This window comes from Oryctolagus cuniculus, chromosome 1, assembly GCF_964237555.1.
Source record: "Oryctolagus cuniculus chromosome 1, mOryCun1.1, whole genome shotgun sequence".
Taxonomy (NCBI): domain Eukaryota; kingdom Metazoa; phylum Chordata; class Mammalia; order Lagomorpha; family Leporidae; genus Oryctolagus; species Oryctolagus cuniculus.
The window spans coordinates 221,309,536-221,331,301 of record NC_091432.1 but is presented as its reverse complement, the minus strand read 5'-3'; the positions used below and the strand labels follow the sequence as shown (position 1 = coordinate 221,331,301).

The 21,766-nt window shown below is 38.6% G+C and overlaps 1 protein-coding gene across 1 annotated transcript in view; it reads right to left on the bottom strand.

The window, feature by feature from the left end:
- Positions 1 to 21,766, bottom strand: part of LOC138846216 (cytochrome c-like) — an 82,340-nt gene that overhangs the window by 1,575 nt on the left and 58,999 nt on the right. The window lies entirely within an intron of this gene.

Sequence of the window (21,766 nt, the reverse complement as noted above, 5' to 3'; positions counted from 1 at the left end):
ATATCCCAGTGTGAGGGCAGTAGTCACAAGGCAGGCAACGAGAACGAAAAGCAGCTAAGAGAAGCAAATGGTGCATAAAACAGGAAAGATGAACAAAGATGAGTAATGGACAAAAAAGAGGGAGAAATAAGGCAAAGAAAATAGAGGAAGAAGAGATGTAAGAACAAGTGCCACATCGTCATAACTGCCTGAGGCTGAATCAGACAGAATTTGAGTGTGGATCAACTGACAAAAGATTGATATCCCTCATGCTGGTCTTTCAACAAATAACAGTTTTCTTTCCAATATCACCCAACTTTTCACTGTTCATGTGCCAAGTTCCCCAGAGGTGATCTTGAGAGAGTGAGAGACAGACAGACAGACAGAAATCCTTCCTACATTAAAGGATTAGCTCAGAGACCATCTTCTCTATAAAATATTTCCTTATTTACACACTGCTGCTTTGACTTATTTGATTTTTTTGTAATATGTTTTTTAAAGATTTATTTATTTATTTGAGAGGTAGAGTTACAGAGAGAGGGAAAGACAGAGAGAAAGGTCATCCATCAGCTGGTTCGTTCCCCAAATGGCCACAACAGTCAGAGTTAGCCAATCAGAAGCCAGGAGCCAGGAGCTTATTCCAGGTCTCCCAAGTAGGTGCAGGGTTCCAAGCACTTGGGCCATTTTCTATTGCTTTCTCAGTTCATAGCAGAGAGCTGGATTGGAAGAGGAGCAACCGGGACTTGAACCAGCACCCATATGGAATGCTAGCACCACAGGTGGCAGATATACCTGCTATGCCACAGCACCAGCCCCTACTCTTTTCTAATATTTACCTGTATCTCTTATGAAATTATCACTTCTTCCTCCCCTTCAAGTTTCCTCAACTCCTGCTTATTCCTATGTCTAATCTTCTGAGATATCTGCAGAAATCCTTCAGATATGTTCTCTTTCCTGATGTTAGCCAGAACAATTTTATAATTATTAATTCTAATACATATATATATATATATAGAGAGAGAGATACTTTTGAAATTTACAGAAGGAAATTAGCACAATAATATGCTCATATTCTTCCATCCACCAAATGAAGGAATAATGTTGAATGAATGAATTGAATAAAGTAATGTCAAAAATAATGAAATGTGCATTCTCTCATATTGGAAGACTAAGAAAAGCAACTCAGTAACCTTAGAGGAAAATGGAATAAATACGGAACAGGGAAGCCAGGATTCTGTTCTTCGTGGCTCAGTCACTAAACTTGCTATGTGATCTTCAGCACAACACCCATGTCTCTCCTTCAGTTACCTATCTGTAAAGGAAGGAGCTGTACTAAGGTTTCTTTATCTTTGTTTTTCCTGCTCCGAGTTTCTGGTATGCTATGCAAAGAGTCCTGCATTTAAAAAAAAAAAAAAAAAAAAAAAACACTGAAAGGGTAGCACATTTCCAGGGAATTTGAAATTTAAGGACAAGATCTATTTTTTTTAATTAAGTGAAAAAAAAATATAGAAAAGCTGATGGCAGCTACAAGGTGCTGACTCCACTTCAGCTTCCAAAAGGACATTTTCCTCTCCTCCCTCAATTACACAACCAATCGAACAAAGAGCCTATAACTTAGAAATGTTTATTTTTCACAAGGAGAATGCTGCACATAACATCCTGTCTCTCCAGAGTTTTCAGCCTAGATAATTGGATCAGTCTCATCTCACAAATGCTGCTAGCACCCAAGTCTGTGGAGAACTCTGTTTTAAAATTGCCACTCAGAGTTGTGAGGGATTTTAACATCTCAATTGAATGGTTAGCAAAAGAACAAGATTTGAAGAAAATGAAAAGATGGACTGGATAATACAGAGGAAGGAAATTCATGTCCTTCATTGCACAAAATGTACTCTTCATTTAAACAGAGGTTTTCACAAGTTAAAAGGTCCAAACACAAACACATAAAAGTATAATAACAATTAATCCAACAATAAATGGTAATCAATTTCTACATGAAGGATTGCAAATTCAATAGCTAACTTTACAGAGGAAATTGGGTCACTTCAAACTTCTCCCAGATCACAAACTTCATCACTGTTGCTATAATAATAAAGAATTCTCCAAATAAGGCCAGATTTCTAAACAGCAATTTTCCAGCACCTGTCAAATGCCGGTAACACATTAAGAATCTCACTGAGGGGGCAGGCACTGTGACTTAGGGCTAAGCCTCTACCTGCAGCGGCGTCAGCATCCCACATGGATGCTGATTCAAGTCCCTGCTGCTCCTCTTCTGATGCAGCTCTCTGCTATGGCCTGGAAAAGCAGTTGAAGATGGCACAAGTCCTTGGGACCCTGCAGTCACATGGGATACCCAAAGGAAGCTCCTGGTTCCTGGCTTCAGATAGGCTCAGCTCCAGCCATTGTGGCTATCTGGGGGAGTGAACCAATGAATGGAAGACCTTTGTCTCTCTCTCTCTCTCTCTCTCTCTTTCTCTCTCTAACTCTACCTCTCAAGTAAATAAATAGAATCTTGGAAAAAAAAAAAAAAGAATCTCACTGAGGGGGTGAACATTTGGCCTAGTGGTTAAGATTGTTAAGACACTTCTTGGGACAGCTGAATCCCAAATTAGAGTCCCCAGGTTCAAAAACTGGCTCCACTCTCAAGTTCAGATTCCTGTTATTGTGAATCCTAGGTAACAGAAAGAAATGTCTCAGGTACTTGTGTCCCTGCCATCCATGTAGTGACCCAGATTGAGTTCCAGATCCTTGCTTGGGTGTGGCCCAACCCCAGCTATTTCAGGCATTTGGAGAGCGGACCAGTGGATGGGAGTTCTGTCTGTCTTTCTCTCTTGTCTGTCTCTCAAATAAAAAAAAAAAAAAAAAAAAGCTTTAAAAAATGAGTCTCACTAACATCAAGGGAAAAGGATATCTAAGGAGATGCCAGGGATATAAATTCATCAAATCAGAGTTTGACCTTCAAAAAATATTTTATTTAGAGTTGCTTCTCTATTCAGAAATATTGTGACATTGCCTATTGAATGAAGAGGTATTTCACTTAGGAGGAGGAAAGGAAGATATATTGTCCAAAAATTAATTTCTTGTGAAACCAGTTAATCAAGATTCTGTAACCAAAAGAGTTGTGGTCAAATGTAGAAGGAATACATGATGGGGTAGGAGCTGTGGTATAGCAGGTGTATCTGTCACCCTCAGTGCTGGCATCCCATATGGGTGCCGATTCGAGTCCCGGCTGCTCAACTTCCAATACTGCTTTCTGTCATGGCCCAAAAAAAGCAGTAGCAGATGGCTCAAATCCTTGGGTCCCTGCACCCACTGGGAGGCCTGGAAGAGGCTCCTGGCTCCTGGTTTAAGATCAGCTCAGACGGTGCCGTGGCTCTCTTGGTTAATCCTCCACCTGCGGCACTGGCAACCCATACGGACGCCGGGTTCTAGTCCCGGATCGGCACAGCACTGGCCATAGCAGCCATTTGGGGGTGAACCAATAGAAAGAAGACCTTTCTCTGTCTCTCTTTCTTACTGTCTATAACTCTGTCAAATAAATTAAAAAAAAAAAAAAAAGATCGACTCAACTCTGGCTCTGGCCTTATAGCCATTTAGGGAGTGAACCAGCAGATGGAAGACTTCTCTCTCTCTCTGCCTCTCTCTCTCTCTCTGTAACTCTCCCTTTCAAATAAACAAAATAAATCTTAAAAAAAAAAAAAAGAAGTAATGCATGGTAAGCACCAAAACAGAATACATGTAGCAGATTCTACCCAACTTGAATGAAGGTATCATGATAAAAAGCAGACGATGTTGTAGGAGACAAATTTGAGTTTGAAATTTTGCTTCATGATTTGCCAGTTGTGTAACTTGACCTACCACTCCATTCCCATCTATACAATTGATTTTAAAATGTTTTCTTCATGAGATTGTGTAAGGCTCACATGAAAACATAATACACAAAATACACAGTACAAAGCCTAATGTACAGGAGTTATGCGAGACGTGTAAAATGCTATCTTCATTTTTCTTTCCATCAAATTAAACTTAAAGTGGTTTATATCCCTGATTTTCTTCTCTGGATACTATTGGTGTGTAATAATGATGTTGACTCATAATTGAAACCCTGTTAGCCACTCCACTGCATCTTGTTTGTCATTTCCCTCAGGTTGTATATATACTTCGTCAGCTATATTGAGGTTACAGGAAAGGGTACTGGCTCCAGTGTCAAGAGACTTGAATAATTTCCTAACTAATTTGCAGTATTGCTTCAAGCACATCACTAGATCTTTCAAATAATAATTATTCCATCTGTAAATAGGGACTCATAATTCAAGCTCTATACTCTCTCATCTATCTGGATTTTTAAAAATGTTCACTAATGTGGGACTGGCTCTGTGCCATAGCTGGTAAAGCTGCCACCTGCAGTGCCAGCATTCCATATGGAAGCCAGCATTCCACTTCCAATGCAGATCTCTGGTTATGAGTTGGGAAAGCATTCTTGGGCCCCGGCATCTGCATGGGAGATCCAGAAGAAGCTCCTGGTTCCTGGCTCCTGGCTCCTGGCTCCTGGCTTCAGATCGGCCCAGCTCTAGCCGTTGCAGCTATTTGGGGAGTGAACCAGCCAATGGACAATCTCTCTCTGCTCTGCCTCCCTGTAACTCTGCCTTTCAAATAAATAAATATTTTTTTAAAAAATTCACTAATCTGAATCTTCTTCCCAAATTACCTCTTTTACATGCAATTCCCAACACTTATATTAAGTCTATAAAGCATTTTGCAATTGAGAAAGTGCTTTCACATTCATTGATTCATAAGCCCTGCCAACCAATTCACTTTGAAAAAATGATTTCACTTTGTTTGGCTCAGATAAACTCCATCAACCATTCTCAAGTGTGATGTGAGAATTAAATTTCTATTCTATTCTAGCCCATATATATGTATGCATATATTTATAAATATTTACATATATAATATTTAGTTTAATATATCTCTTAGTCTACCATACTTAGCACACTTTATTTTTTAAATATTATCTTAATTTTAATTTTTTGAGTTTTTAACACTTTCAATATAGTTCATAGATTCACATCTGAGAATATAATCATATTTCCATTCTTTTTCCTTCCCACCTCTTCTCCTACTCACCCTACCTCTCTCTTTCTTCACCAATCTCCCCTTCACTCTTTCTTTTTAAGATTTATTCATTTATTTAAAAGTCAAAGTTACAGAGACAAGGGGAGAGACAGAGAGGGAGAGAAATCTTTCATTCAACCCCCAGATGGCCACAATGGGCCGAGCCAGTCAGGAGCTAGAACTTCTTCCAAGTCTCCCATGTGGATGTCAGGGGCAAGAGCACTTGGGTCCTTTTCCACTGCTTTTCTGGGCCATTAGCAGGGAGCTGGATCAGAAGTAGAAGAGCCAGGACTCGAACTTGCACCTATATGGGAAGCAGGCTCCACGGGGGTCAGTTTTACCTGCTATGCCACAATGCCGGCCTCTCCCTCACACATTTGAGGGAATGTATCTTTAATTTACAATGCAATCAAGGCCTTAATTCTCCAGTAAATAAGGAGTTCAACAAGTAAAAAAAGACCATAGTATAGTAGAAATGTAGACAAGGGCTGTAAACAATACTCAAATGGAAAAATGACTGTTTAACTCATATACAGTCCATTTCAAAGTAATCACAGATCATTAAAACTATGGTAGTATAATACTCTTAACCATTAGTTTGGCAAAGGTATAAAACAAGTTTGACAAAACTATATTTCCACCTAAGGGAGAACATATAGTACTTTTGCTGTCTTTTCATGCCTAGCTTATTTCATTCAACATTATGTCCTCCAGTTGTATCTATTTTGTTGCAAATGGTAGAATTTCATTCTTTTTTGTAGTTGAATAATATTGTATTGTTTGTATATACCATGTTTTCTTTATCCATTCATCTTATCATGGGCACATTGGTTGATTGCATAGTTTTGCTATGGTGAACAGAGCTGCAATTTTTTTTTTTTGACAGGCAGAGTGGACAGTGAGAGAGAGAGACAGAGAGAAAGGTCTTCCTTTGCCGTTGGTTCACCCTCCAATGGCCGCCGCGGCCAGCGCGCCGCACTGATCCAATGGCAGGAGCCAGGTACTTATCCTGGTCTCCCATGGAGTGCAGAGCCCAAGTACTTGGGACATCCTCCACTGCACTCCCTGGCCACAGCAGATAACATGGTGGTGCAGGTATCTCTTTGATACGTTTTCAAGTTTTTTGAGTATATAGCCAGTAGTGGGATTGCTAGATCTTATGGTAAGTTTATTTCCATTTATTTAGGAAATCTCCATTCTGTTTTCCAGAGTAGTTAGACTAATTTACATTCCCACCGACAGTGTACAAGTGTTCACCTTTCTCCCCATCCTTGCCTGCATTTGCTACTCTGTCTTGGATTTTAGCCATTCTGATGAGGTGGGGTGATATCTAATTGTGCTTATGATCTGCATTTCCCTGATAGTTAATGATGTTGAGCATCTTTTTCTTTTTTAAAGATTTGTTTATTTATTTATTTGAAAGGCAGTGTCCCAGAGAGAGAGAGAGAGAGATCTTCCATCTGCTGGTCTACTCCCAAGATGCCTGTAAAAAGCCAGGACTGAGCCAGGACAAAGTCAGGAGCCAGAAGCTTCTTCCAGGTCTCCCAGGTGATGCAGGGGCCCAGGAAGTTGGGCCGTTCTGTGCTGCTTTCCCAGGCACATTAGCAGGGAGATGGATTGGATGTGGAACAGCTGGGGTACACACTGTTGCCCCTATGGGATGCTAGTATCCCAGGTGGCAGCTTAACCCACTATGCCACAATGCCAGCTCTGAGCATTTTTTTTAATCTTTGTTGGCCATTTGTATTTCTTCTTTTGAGAACTCTCTATTGAGGTCATTTGCCCATTTTTTAACTGGGTTGGTTATTTTTTAGTGTTTTTGTTGTTTTTTAAGTCACTGATATACTATGGGTATTAACCCTTTGTTGGGTAGATATCACAAATATTTTTTCCCATTCTGTTGCATGTGTCTTCACTCTAATGATCATTTTCTGTGCTGTGAGGAAGCTTCTGGGGTTAATATAATCCCATTTGTTTACTTTTATTTTGGTTGCCTGCGCTTTAGGATTCTCATCCAAGAAATCATCACCTATACAAGTAGCTTGGAGTGCTTCCTCTCCATATTCTTCTAGCGAGTTCATAGTTTCAGGTCATAAATTTAGGTCTACCTAGTGTTGATTTTGGTATATGGTGAGAGCAATGTATCTAACTTCATTCTTCTGCATATGTACATATACTTTGGCCAATACCATTTGTTTGAAGAAATTATCTTCTTTGGGGCCAGTGCTGTGGTACAGTGGGTTAAATCTCTGGCCTGAAGCACAGGCATCCCATATGGGCACCGGTTCTAGTCCCAGCTTCTCCTCTTCCAATCCAGCTCTCTGCTATGACCTGGGACAGCAGTAGAAGATGGCTCAAGTCCTTGGGCCCCTGAATCCATGTGGGAGGCCCGGAAGAAGCTCCTGGCTCCTGGCTTCGGATTGGTGCAGCTCCGGCAGTTGCGGCCATCTGGGGAGTGAACCAGCAGATGGAAGACCTCTCTTTCTGTCTCTTCCTCTCTCCGTAACTCTGACTTTCAAATAAATAAATAAGATAAATCTTTAAAAAAATTATCTGTACTGCAATGTATAGTCTGAATAATTTTGTGGAAAATATGTTGGCTGTGTTTACATGGGTTGATTTCTGGACTTTTTATTCTGTGCCATTGAGCAGTTACTTTAGCAAGCAGTCATCTTTCCTTTCCCTATCATACAGCTTTATTTTTTAATTAATTAATAGAATCTCTCACACCTTTGATACATGCATAGAGAAACAGACAACTTAAAACAATGAATCATAGGACGGAGCTCTCAAATAATAGCAGAAAGCATGGCTTTGTACTATGCTATATCAAAAGTAGAGAGTCCAAAGTACATAAGTACATTTTAAGATTTTCCCAGAGTGCTATTTCTACAAGTTGCATCTACAGAAGTGAAAGTATATTAATACAGAATTAATCAGTAAGCAGAATTCTCCATTCTTGATTGACGTGGTATTAATGGAAAATGAATAGGCAGTTATCACCTAACTTTCAAAGTGAAACCCACAGTGTTGAAGTCAAAACAACCAAAGTCAAGGAAATGAGTCTTTGAGTGATCCATCTATAGAGAAAGGGAAGCAAAAAATCTGAACATAAGTAAAGATAATTTTCAAAGTTGTGTTCAACCTAAATGATAGAAACAAAACTATAAGCCCAACCATTCCTAAGGACACTCAGACTATATCTGTCATCATCACTAAATGAATCAATTACAGGATATTGGTCTGAGTTATTTCCTTTGTGCACACAACATCTTCATTCTGCAACTAATTTACAGATCACACTATCAACTAGTTGTACAGAAGTTCTTAAATCTTTGTCCTAATCTGGTCTCTGCCACCACCTACTGCTGAGGCTGAGGAAACTGGGCTTCAGTTTCTCATTCTGAGTTGATTTCTGAATCCTTCTTATGTGACTGTTCTATGTTTCTTTTTTATATTTCTTGTTATCATACAGAAGTATTAATACTTTTGATTTTTCTTTCTTTTTTCAAAGATCTATTTACTTATTTGCTTGAAAAGCAGAGTATCAGGTCAGGGAGGGAGAAAGAGAAATCTTTCATCCCCATATGACTGACAGCCAGGGGTGGGCCAGGCTGAAGCCAAAGTAATGAAACACCATCTTGGTCTCCAAAATGGAGTTGGGCCATTGCCTACTGCCTTCCCAGGTGAGTTAGCAGGAAACTGTATTGGCAGCAGAGTAGCAGGGACTCCTTCTGTCACTCAGATATGTGAGACAGCAATCACCAGTGATGAACTAACCAGCTGCACCACAATGCTAGCTATATCTTAATTTTTTACTTGTGAGATTTATATTTCTGCTTTTCTTGTTACTATTTGAGTGCCTTTGGAAAAGTTAATAAACCTCTCTGTGCCTAAGTTTCTTCTGAAAAAGGGGGGAGGGAGGGACAGTAGCTACCTCACAGGGTAAGTATGAGATTAACTAATCTGGAACTATGTTGACAATAGTTTTGAAACAAGGTTGGATTAATAAATGCAAAATATAGTTGTGATATCTCCAAGTAAATTAAAGTTCTTTTGTTTTCGTTTGGGTGTTTGTTTTGTTTTGCTGTATTTAATCAGACTATGACTTATATCTCCCAAAGTAAATTTCTGCAAATCCCATCATAGTTAAGACAGTGATGATATGAAGAAAAACACCCAACAAACCAGAACTAACTAAATAGATACATTAGTGATTCAGATATCTTGGAAACTACCTTTGAAATGTGCAATGGTGCAGGTTTGCAGTAGGGAGGGAAAGCATCCTTCTGAACAACAGGCAGTTTAAATAGTTGTGTGTGTGTGTGTGTGTGTGTGTGTATAGTACATCCTCCAGGCAAAGACTGGCTACAAGAAGACAGCAGATCTGTGCAGAGGCCTGTGCATCTGTGTTTCTAAGCATTCATTACTAGAATGGTCTGCAGATTTCAGGAAGCCCAGTGTAGAACTGAGACTCAGATTCCACAAGACTCCAATAAGGAACGTGTACACAGGAGCACACAGGAAGTTGCTTAGATCTTTTCGTTTTACATGTCCTTCAGTTCAAGGTCATCTCTTTAAAGCTTTCTCAACAACCCATCTAGAGGTATTTTGATCCCTTTTCTGAGTTCTAGAGGAACAGGAACTATGCTTCTCCTAATTTTTAGATGTAGACATAATGTCATGTTATTTATGTGCATACTTTACTTTGAAGCAGCAGAGTATGGACTTTGAAGTCAGGCAATCTAGGTTTTTATTCTAATTCTTATACATACCATCTTATCCACTTTGGACAAATTCTCTGAATTTATGGAATTTACATGTAAAAGCTGTTGTTGGGAAAAAGAAACAAGAAAAACATGTAGAAATACAATATGCATTGAGTTGTCATTCACATCTTTTCTCACTAACTGTATGTCTGAAAGTTCTTTGATGTCAAACATTGTTCTATTACAGTGAAATTCTCTCGTGAAAGAAGATTGAGCATTTATTTCACTTGATTTTCTGCCTCAGATACTCTTCGGGCATCATTTGCAGAATAAAACACATTTGAGATGTTAAAATGGTATTTTCTATTGCAATGTACACAAAATTCAGGGTATAGAGCCTTCTGCTATGTAGTCATCCCTAGGAGAGTAGACATGTACCAATTATATACGGTGGTATCAGTAATTTCTAAACTCTCCAAGCATCCGATGAATCAAAAAATAAAACCTCCAGGTACACACAGTGACTATTCCTGGAAAAATCGAGTCAGTTTTCAGAGGACTTCAAAGAATTGTTAAATATAGAACATTAAATGAAGGGGGATCGTAGATTATTCCTGATATTCTGCTTTCATATTGACACAGGGTTAGGAATCCTTAATTGAAATATATAGTTTTACTATATGCAATGAAAACTGGGTCTTAGAGAAAAACAATTAAAAATCCAGATTTAACTGCAACGTACATTCACACACACACACAGATATACACACACACGTGTGCATATGCACATGCACACACCAAAGTCAGGGACCTGATCTGTACTGCAGGGGGAAAACAACCAATTAAGCCAACAGGTAATGAACATTCAGAGATAATTACCTGTAATACTCAAACACAAGTCTGATGATTAATAGCAATAGATTCCATGGAGGTGATTAATAAAGAGTCAGGCAGTGTGGAGATAATATATAAATGATTAATAATGAAACTTTCCTCAAGACTTGAAGGAAAGAGGAGGGAGGACTAAGGAGTTTGTCTTTCTCACCAGCTGCCACTAAGACAGTTTTGTGGCATTGAGAAATACCAAGGAGAAGTTGAAGACAGTAATTTACAAACAGAAATGATTCAAATTGAAATCTTGAGCAAGTTATTTAACCACTGCTTTGATGCCTTTTGAAAATGCAACAGAATGATATTTCAGACTATTCCTAGCTTTACACACAGACTATCACTGTTTCCCTTAAATGTTGGTTTCTAGATAATGAAAATGTAGTTACCGAGAGATAGAAGAAAGATTGGGTCAAAATTAAGAGAACCTAATGTTGAATATTTGCCACCATTTAAAACTGAGAATTTCTGAGATTCAAACTTCAGAATGATGATTCACATCCCTGAAAAACATGTGTTGAAAATTAGTCACATTTGTGCAAATTAAACTATGGACCCATATCCCTGAATGGGTTATCTTTCAAAACTCACCTCTCTAAGAAAATTCAGAAAAAAAAAATCCTTCCTTCCAGAAAAAATAATAATTCTAAAATGGAATGGAGACAGTTAGGAAATCTGTCCGGCTATCATCTAATGTGCTACATGTGGAATCTCAAAAGTTTTGCCAAACAAAATCCTTGATTCCTTTGATGCCAAGGTTTTTGAACCTGAAGCACAAAATAATGAAAAAGAAGCATTTTTCATGAGGAACAATTCAAAAGAAGTGGATCTAAGTAACTAAGTGGAAGGGACATTCTCGACAAATGTAGACCAATCTTCACAATTTCTTGACAAGGAAAATGATAACATTAAACTGATTTTTCCCCAAGATAGTAAGTTGTGAGGAAAAACCACAGTCCTGTGTCACATAATGAAGTATTGGTCAATGGTGGCATGCAGGTACCATGGCAGTTCCATAAGATTATACCACCCGGTAACTCCATAGCCATTTTAGATTATGTAAGTAGACTCAATGGTGCTCACACACCAACAAAATTGCTAAAAAGTGCATTTCTTAGAATATATCCCTGTCATTAAGTGGCATATGACAGTAAATGAAATCCAGTCTTGTACTGGATCCTGGACTTAGAATAAAAAATTCCAAGTTATTGGTACCTACTTTGTCACTCACTAACTGAGAAATCAAGGAAGTGAAATAAATTTCTTTTCTCATTGTTTCATGTCTGTCTTCAAAGACTGCCAGTGCAGACATTCTGATTCTGAGATTCATTTTTTATTAGACATATTCACAACAAACAAAGTACATCAATGTTGGTCCGAAAACTATGACGATATGGAATTAGAAGGATTTTCTCTTTCCAAATTCTCATTTTATATTTCAAGCATAAGGCGAAAGTCATGACAAACAGAGCACTGACTTTCCTGATTTTTACTACTTTTGTGCCTATTAGATCCTGGAAACTTAATACCCATTGGAAAAAAAAAAGTACTCTCTGCTTGCTTGCTATGTGGGGATCTCTTAGGGCAAAGATATTTGGCTATATATTTTGAGACATTAACTTGTTAATTATAATTTCCATGATATTTTTAGAAATTTTTTATTCTGCTAGAATAAATTAATTAAAGGACTACTCATTGTGCAAGTCCAAAAATGTCCACAATCGAAAATGTCCTTATTTGGTCATTCTTGGTAGTATCTTTTCCCAACATTATGAGACAATTTCATTCCCAAACTTTTCCCTTACTTAAAAGCTACTACAAACCATAATATATGTTTGGTGGTTAAAATTGGATGAACTGGAAGGCAAACATACTTGTCTTCCACACTTTTCATTAAATCCCCAAAATGTCATTGTAACTTATCTCTGACCCTTTAGAGAAAACTGTATTACTCAAAATGTCCAGCACTACCAGAAGTTTTTACTCTTGGTCTTTTATTCCTGGGAGCTGTAATCAAAAACTAAGTCTTATGTCTTCATTAGGATGACTATTCTGGTTTAGCTTACAGAACTTGTTATCAAATTAAATATGAAGAAATGAAACATACAGATAGTTATTTTGACCTCATCATCTTCATTCCATCATCATCTTTATCATCATCACCATCATCCATCATTGCTGCCCATATAGCGTCATTAAGTTTCAAGAACTATCTTCTTTTACATATACTAACATAATGAAGTAGAAATGAAGATATATTCTTAGCTTGAGTTACAAAAACTTAACTTGAAAGCATCCTATTGAAATGTCCTTTTTTACCATTCTAATAGAGACTCATCCTACACACAGATATCTTAGAATAAGAGTACCATCCAGTGGTTATGTGTTTACCCATTAATATTTCTTTCTCATAAAAAATGCATTATTGCAGGGGCTGGCACTGTGGTGTAGCAGGTAAAACCATCACCTGCAGTGCTAACATCTCATATGGGTGCCAGTTCCAGTCTCGGAGGCTCCACTTTCGATCCAGCTCTCTGCTATGGCCTGAGAAATCAGTAGAAGGTGGCCCAAATCCTTGGGTCCCTGCAAACACATGGAAAGACCCAGAGGAAGCTCCTGGGTCCTGGCTTCGGATCGGCACAGTTCGGCCTTTGCAGCCAACTGGGGAGTGAACCAGAGGATGGACAACCTCTCTCTTTCTCTGTGTAACTCTGACTTTCAAGTAAACAAATAAATCTTTTTAAAAAAATGCATTATTGCATCCAGTGGAGATAGTCATAATGCTTTTCACTAAGTAGAGTTTTGTTATTTTAACTAGAGGTTAGTTCTCTGATTCTTTTTTTTTCAGATTTTATTTATTTGAGAAATAGAGCCACTTACAGTGAGAGGGAGAGACATAGAGAAAAGTCCTCCATCTGCTGGTTCACTTTACAGATAGCCACAACGGCTGGAGCTGCTTCGATCTGAAGCCAGGAGTCAGGAGCTTCTTCCAGATCTCCCAAGCAGGTGCAGGGGCCCAAGCACTTGGGCCATCCTCCACTGCTTTCCCAGGCCACAACAAGGAGCTGGATTGGAAGAGGAGCAGCTGGGACCAGAACCAGTGTCCATATGGGATGATGGCGCTGCAGGCAGATGATTAACCTACTACTGAGTACAGCGCCGGCTCTGTGTTCTCTGATTTTTTTACTGGTTGTGATTTTTTTCCTCTTTCCCAAATTTTGCTATTGTTCACTGAGAATGAATTACATCTTTGCTTTGATGACTCAGGCTTGGTTATATGGCTCACTGGGACAATGAAATATATTTGACTCTAAAATCAATCATAGCAACCAGAAACTTTGCATTGACTTGTATTGTTTAGTTTTATCTCATGCATCCTTGCCCTGCACCATTAAATAAATAAACCAAAGAAAAGCACAGCCTACAGGCACTGCTTCTTCAACTTGAGTCTTGGAATGATAGACAGTTGAAGCAAACTGACCAAACTCAGTTTACACAAAAGCCTTCCAGTTCACATGGCAGCCTGTAAGGGAAAAAATATTTTCTATAAACTACTGAAATTTGGGAGTGGCTTGTTATGCAGCATTGTTTTAGCAGTAGATAGCTAATACATTCCTATATTCTGTAAATCTTATTAATCATCTCTATTGCTCCTACCTCTTCATCGCTCAGATCTTATTGTTACTTTCAGTAAATAGATATTCTCCCTTTAATATTTTCCTCAAGGTTCTATTTGGGAGTATACAAAATCTCTTACAATGATTAATAATCATATATATGTTTTTCTGATAAATTTTCATCAAAAGGTAAACTTAATTAAAAATATTTAAAAGTTTTAGAATGACTTTATATACAATATGGCCATTTTACTATGTTTTCAATTTTAGTCTTGTAACACTACCTCCAGATTGCCTGATTTTGAGTCCTGTGTTCATTCCTTAGTAAATGTGAGCTTTCAGACAAATTTTTAACCATTTAGTGTCAGTATTCTCACTTATAAGCGTGAAAAGCGGTAGCATTTCTAGTCCAAGGTTTTTAGCTAGATAACGTTAGTTCATATGTTTAAAGTGGTTTGAACAGTCCTGGAAAATGGCAAGAGCTCAATAATTTTGTCAGTTTCATCATCATTATCATCCTCTTCATCAATCACATTTCAAAGCCTATGAATGGTGTTTCCTTACATTAATTAGGTTTATGTCAGTGTGTTTGCAATTAGCAGATACTTCAAATTCCTTCTAATGAGAAGATAAAATTACTACCCATAATTCTGGAAAACATATTACAATATTCAATATGTTTTAATAGTCTTCAAATAGTCTTCACAAGAAATCTCTAAGGAAAAAAAGTACAAGTGGTAATCACTCAAATTTTAATGTAGAAATACTGGCTGAAAGAAGTTAAAGGATTTACCCTAAAATGCTGTAAATGTTTATTAAAGAACCGACTTACACTTTTTAAAAGCAGCTTGCCCATGAGTTGAATCTAAACCAATTTGGGATTTAAATATCACTGGGAAAGATATTTGTTAAATAAACTTAAAAGTCTATAGCATGGGGCCAGCGCCATGGCTCACTTGGTTAATCCTCTGCCTGTGGCGCCAGCATCCTATATGGGTGCCAGATTCTAGTCCCGGTTGCTCCTCTTCCAGTCCAGCTCTCTGCTATGGTCCGGGAGTGCAATGGAGGATGGCCCAAGTGCTTGGTCTCCTGCACCCACATGGGAGACCAGGAGGAAGCACTTGGCTCCTGGCTTCAGATAGGCACAGCGCGCCGGCTGTAGCGACCATTTGGGGGAGTGAACCAATGGAAGGATGACCTTTCTCTTTGTCTCTCTCTCTCACTGTTTAACTCTACCTGTCAAATAAAAAAAAAAAAAGTCTATAGCAGGCTGCTGGTGTCTATATTTCTCTGGAGAAAGGAAAATCTTTTTTCTTCTTCTTCTCCTAATTGAAATATTTGATCAACTTTCATTGTCAGTAAATTCAGTTGGGTCTGAATTTAAAAAATAGGGAATTAAAAGAGGCATTGGGTATTTGGTTCTCAGGAATTCAACAGTCCCTATTGTATTTATCATTCCTTTAAACCCTCCACTAGATGGCTTTCCTATAGCCTGTAATAGTTCAATTTTATGTCTTAAATGCTGTAGTCTGTCTTCTCTGATTTCTACTATTCAGAACTCATCTGTATGTATTTTGTTTATTTCTACCTTTGTAATTTTAGCCCTATCATACTCCCTCCAGTACGTCTCCAGCTCTCTCTTTAGTGGGGCAGTGTTTCTTGAACATCATAAAATGAATCTCATTATTTACAAATAATTAATTTTAATTTACCCCAATACATACTGATCTACTTTCTCAGTTTAAATCTCTCAGTCCCACACAATAAATATAAAAAATGAGAGTTTTGAGAAAGTGATAATTCCAGTTAAGAAGAATTCCATTATATGTTTTTATGGATTTTTAAAAAGATTTTTTAAAATTTATTTGGAAGACAGAGTTACAGAGAAAAAGGAGAGATAGAGATCTTCCATCTACTGGTTCACTCCACAGGGCTGAGCTAGACTGAAGCCAGGAACCATGACCTTCATTTAGGTCTTTCACAGGTGTGCTGGGGCCCAAGGACTTGCCATCCTCTGCAGCTTTCCCAGTTGCATTAGTACAAAGCCGGAACACAAGTTAAGCAGCCAGAACTTGAACTGGCACCCATATGGGATGTCATCTTAACTGATTATGTTACAACACTGGCCGCTATGGATTTTCAAAAGAAAAATAACATAACATTAAATATTTTGTATCAATTCAAAGTGTTGAAGTCATGATATATTTCAGTATTTTTCATGACTGAATCTAGGAGGCAGAGAGCTATACTAGCATTGCTATTTTACATTTATACAGTATATATCACACTTCTTCAAATATAAGTATCATGAAGGCTAAGACATAAGAAAAGTTGAGGGGTTGATGTTGCAGCATAGTGGGCAAAGATACTGTGATACCAGCATCCTACATGGGTTCCTATTCATGTCTGAGCTGCTCCACTTCCTATCCAGCTCCCCACTAATGGCCTGGGAAAAGCATCAGAAGATGACCCAAGTGTTTGGGTCCCTGCCACCCACATGACAGACCTGGATGAAGCTCCCGCCCCCTGGCTTGAGCTTGGCCAAGTCCTGTCCATTGCAGCCATCTGGGGAGTGAACCAGAGGATGGAAGATCTCTCTTTCTCCCTCTCTCTGTGTCTCTCCCTCCCCCAACCCTGTAACTCATTTTTTAAAAAAAGAAAATTCGAATGGCCTTTAATATTTAAAATTAAAGCATTTTCTCTCATTATAAAATAGTATTATATGACTATCATAGAAAATTCATTAAATATGGAGGAAAAATTAAACAAGACAAAACCCAACTTCATTGGCTCAACTCAGACTGACACATATGCCAGACTATTTGGCAAAGTATTGTTAGTTTTCTTTTATTTAACATTTTCATTTTATTTGCTGTTTGCTAATTAAAATGTAGAAATAGGTAATGATTATACAAGGTATCTTCAAAAAGTTCATTGAAAATATGTATTACTTTAAAATTATATATCTTATATTCCATTTTTTTCACAAACTTTTTGAAGTACCTATTAAGAGATATCATTATCTTGATCTCACATAACAAAAATAACTGACTCACTCAAGTTTGTGAGAATAAGCCAGAAAGACCAGTCTCTTCTATCCTAGCATTCTGTGTTCATAATCTTCTCTATTCTGTTTCAGAAACTCCCTCAATGCCTAGAGAATTTCCTTTACCTCTCTACCTACAAAATTTTACATATTCTTAAAACCAACATTAGCATGGTACATAACATTTACCTTTGCAGTTAGAGCTGTTTGTACATAATATGCCTGTATTCTGGAATCAGATGCCTATTCCCCTGGAACCTTAGATTCCTCACTTATAAATGGAGATAGCATAATATACCTAAAAGGGGTCATGGGAAATAAATTAAGCAATACATGGATGGCCCATGACTAATAATTAACAGAGTCGTGATTCAAAGCAAAACTAAAAATACAGTGTTGCCTCACAAGAATTTAAAGCTTCTTAAAAACAGCCCTGTCCCATTCACCTACTACAGATCTCTCACACAACCTGTGTTATGAAGGAAATGCCATTCCCAGATTTGCTATGCACCAATTCTGTGACCTTAGGCCAATTCTAACCTCCTGAGCCTAGGTTCTCATCTGCAAAGTAGACACACTAATAGTGTCTACTTCATAGGAATGTGATAGAAATTACATTAAATGATGCACACATCCGGTATACAGTACGAACTTCAATAAATGATTGTCATTTTATCATAACAACAAAAAATAATGAGCTGACTAAACCTATGCCCTTTTTGTTATTCATGACTTTCTTCCGTCTCTGCAATTTTCAAACTTTGTGCCTGCTGTTACTACTCTTCAGGGATGACAGCAAAACTCCCTCAAAAGAAAGCAAAACAGTTGTGAAAGAGATAAATTTTTGCAAAAGAAGAAAGAAAATAGGGCAGAAAGGACAAGTCAGGTTGTCACATGAGAGCTTTTCCACAGGCTGGGTGCTCACCATCTGTCTCCTTACGCTGTAGCATTCCTTGCTTATATCACATCCACTCCTTGAGATGTCTTCACAGAACAAGGAGGAAATTAAAGCAGCTATCTTCTTTCTAGACAACATATGGGACAAGACAGATGGGAGAAGAAATGAAGACATACATGGGGAAGCGTAAATAAGTTGGGGTGAACACGTTGTGGCACAGAAGTTTAAGTTGCCACTTGAGATGCCACATCCCATATCAGAGGGTATGAGTTCAAATTCACGTTCTGCTTCCCATCCAGTTTCTAGCTGGTGTGTTCCCTGGAGAGCAGCAGGTGATGGCTCAAGCAACTGGGTCCCTGCCAACCAAATGGGAGACCCTGCTGAGCTGCTAGCTCCTGGCTTTGGTGTGGTTGATCCCTGTTTATTGTGTGCCTTTGAGGAATAAAACAGTAAGTGGAAGATCTGTCTCTCAATCTCTATGTTACTCTGTACCTTTCAAATAATTAAAGTTTTTTGTTTGTTTTTTGTTTTTGTTTTTGTTTTTATGAGTAAAGTAGGGGCCAGAGCTGCTGTGCCTGTGGCACGGGCATCCCAGTTAGAGTCCTGGCTGCTCCACTTTTGACCTAGCATCCAGATAATGGCCTGAGCAAGGGAAGATGACGCAAGTGCTTGGTCCCCTGCACCCACGTGGGAGACCCGGGAAAAGCTCCTGGCTCCTAGCTTCGGATACACCCACCTCCAGTTGTTGCAGTCGTTTGGGGAGTGAACCAACAGATGGAAGACCTCTTTGTCTCTCCCTCTTTCTGTCTGTAGCTCTGTCTCTTGAATAAATTAATAAATTTTTAGGGGAAAAAAGGGTAAAGTAGGCTATTCAAGGAGAGGTGGGGGTATATGAGAAAAGAAGAAAGGAAAAAGGGAGGACAAGAAAAGGAGGAGAAAGTAAAGAGAGCAATGACAAAGTGAAGCAGAGAAAAAATATGAGCATGGATTTAAATCACAGGAAAGTGAACACAGAGTACAAATGAAAGTGACAAAAGGAAATGTGAGAAAAGTAATGAAAAGAAGACACAGGAAGAAGCAAAAATTGAATGAGTGAAGAAAATGAAATCAATGGAAACTAAAACGAACAATTAAGTGAAATAAAGGCACAAGAGCAAAACAGGGAAAAGGAAAAGGGAAATTAGATGAAAGGTCAAATACAGATAAAGAAGGAGAAAAGGTAATGACATTGGTGCTAGGTATTAAGACACTGCTACTTCTATCACAGTCAGCTTGGGCTGATATAAGCAAACACACAGAGTGGGTGGCTTGAGCAACAGAAATTTATTTTCTGGCAGTTCTGGAGAATGAAAATCCAAGGTTAAGTTGCCAGAATGGTCAACTTCTGAGAAAGGCTCTCTCCCTGGGCTACAGATAATTGCCTTTTCATTGTGTTCTTACATGGAAAAGAGAAGAATAAAAGAGCATTCACTCTCAAGTCTCCTCTCCTAAAGACAAAGTTCCCATCTAGAGGGTTCTATCATCATGGACTCATCCAAACCTAATCATCTCCCAGAGGTCTTACCTTCACATCCCGACACATGGAGATTATAGGGCTTCAACATGTGAATTCTGGAAATTCAGTCCACAGAAACTACTATTAGGAATAATAATAATAAACACAATAACAATGGAAAGTAGGAATAATGGAGTTAATGTAGCTCATATACTTTGTGCTCTAAATGACTTATTCTGTTATAGCCACCTTAATAATGCCCTAAGGTATACATAGTGATTTTACAAATAATTAAAGATAGGTATCCATATTTACTTTACTGCCTCTGATAGTAAGTAAGAGCATATTTTGTCCTAAATGCCTCTGTATCGATTTTGCAGAGCACTAACACTTTTTCTATATTGTGATTTTAAATATAAGATATCAAGTGATTTTCTTTCCCCAAGGGTCATGCCATATAAAATCATCTCAGGATATTCTAGGAATTCCTTTTCTTCCCAGGCCACAATGGGTATTTCCAGACAGAAATGTGGAAGCAAGAAGGATGGATAGCCCTCAGCTCAAGGATATGAAACATCTTTATCTAACCTGAATCATTTTTTAAAAGATTTGTTTATTTATTTGAAAAGCAGAGTTGCAGAGAAGCAAAGGCAGAGAGAGAGAGAGAGAGTATTCCATCCATTGATTCACTCCCCAAATGGCCACAATGGCCAGAGCTGGGCCAATCCAAAGCCAGAAACCAAGAGCTTCTTCTGAGTCTCCCATGTGGGTGTAGGGGCCCAAAGATTGAGCCATCTTCTACTGATTTCCCAGGCCATATCAGAGAGCTGGATCGGAAGTGGAGCAACTGGGACTTAAAACTGGCATCCATATGGGAAGCCAGCACTGCAGGTGGCAGTTTACTTGCTATGGCACAAAGCCAGCCCTTCTCTGAATCATTTTTACCAACTTAAAAATTGATTATTTAAGAAGCAGAGAACTAGAGTGACAGAAAGATAGCAACTTAATAGCTAGGTTTAATACCCACTCCCCATTTATATCAATATTTTCAGCAATGCTTGATCTATGCTTTTCCTGAATCAAGGACCCAAAAGAGATATTATTTAAGATAGGTATTTAAATGAGGTCTGAAGTAACTCCAGGTAGCTCAATAATAGACAACAGGGAAGATGAAGCTTAAACCCATGGATCGCATGGGTTACAGATTTACCTCCACACTTAGTCAAAACAATCCTACATAAACAATTCATCTCTTTCTCCAGATCCAAGTGATAATCACTAAAATTCTCTGACTTCTCTGGCAGATGCAGCAAGTTGAGATCTGTCGAATTTTATAGCTTATAAAAACACAAGAGGGTTTTGCTTATCCATGTAGCTCCCTTTCTGGCCTCTCCACCAGGAGGTCTCTGTCTTAAATAAATCTTGCTTTTAAATACATCTTGCTTTCTTTCCATCTTGTCTGTGTGGAAATTCTTCTTCCATGTGAGACAAAGAGCAGAAGTAATCTTTTCTCTGCTGCCATTTCATTCATAACCTTTTGGTGCTGTGACTTAGCTAGCAACTCCAATGTGACTCGGATCCCACTGGAGTTGGATTCAAGCCACAGTGTTGCATCATCATCTAACTGGATGGGTGAGCAACCGGACTGCTCTTGCTTCTGTTTTTACTTCTCCATAGTAACTCTCATTTTCTCGAAAACACCGGGTTCCTTTAGCCAGTTAAAAACAATTAGCATGGGTGCCAGCCTTAGGACCCAGAGGCTAGGCTTGCTGATTAGGCTAGAGCAAACCCCTGGAGCTGAGACTCTATCCTAAGCCCGCTGGTCTCCAATGTGGATTGGCCCTTCCTGAAGGAAGTAGGAAAAGGCCTTGAGATGAGTAAGAATTCTGGTCTAGGGGCGGGCGCTGTGGCTCAGTGGGTTAACGTCCTGGCCTGAAGCGCCGGCATCCTATATGGACACCGGTTCTAGTCCCAGCTGCTCCTCTTCCGACCCAGCTCTCTACTATGGCCTGGGAAAGCAGT